Source organism: Myotis lucifugus, unplaced genomic scaffold, assembly GCF_000147115.1.
Source record: "Myotis lucifugus unplaced genomic scaffold, Myoluc2.0 scaffold_190, whole genome shotgun sequence".
Lineage (NCBI taxonomy): Eukaryota > Metazoa > Chordata > Mammalia > Chiroptera > Vespertilionidae > Myotis > Myotis lucifugus.
Genome location: NW_005871238.1, coordinates 2254409 through 2254877, shown reverse-complemented (window position 1 = coordinate 2254877; position 469 = coordinate 2254409).

Below are 469 nucleotides of genomic sequence, written 5' to 3'. Positions count from 1 at the left end.
GGTCACCATTATGATGACAATATTCAGGGCCCGATATGGGAGGAGACAACCAACCTTAGGCTTAAAAGTGTAGGGGGCTCTTAAAACTGTACAGGGCAGGTAGATCGGACTTCAAAAGAGGAAGGTCAGGTGGAGCAGGCTGGATGAGGAGGCTGCCCAGTGGCCCCCTTCTTGCCCCACACTCTGCATGGCCAGCAGCTCCCTGCTTGGGTCTTATCCTCAGAGGAGAGACCAGCATGAGAAAGGGAGGTTGGCCCCTCCTCTTACCCATGCACGAAGGCCCACATCCTGGTGGGAGAGGCAGACTCCAGCCAGCCCCGGGCTTGCCTGCTGGCCCAAGGAGGCGGCTGGGGCTCACCTGTGTTCATTGATTTGTGCTGAGGCCACGGTTCTGCAGGACCAGCGCTGGCTGGGGATGCTCACTGGGTTGCTGAAGCCCAGGCCAGGCAGCCAGCTCCTTCTGGTGCTG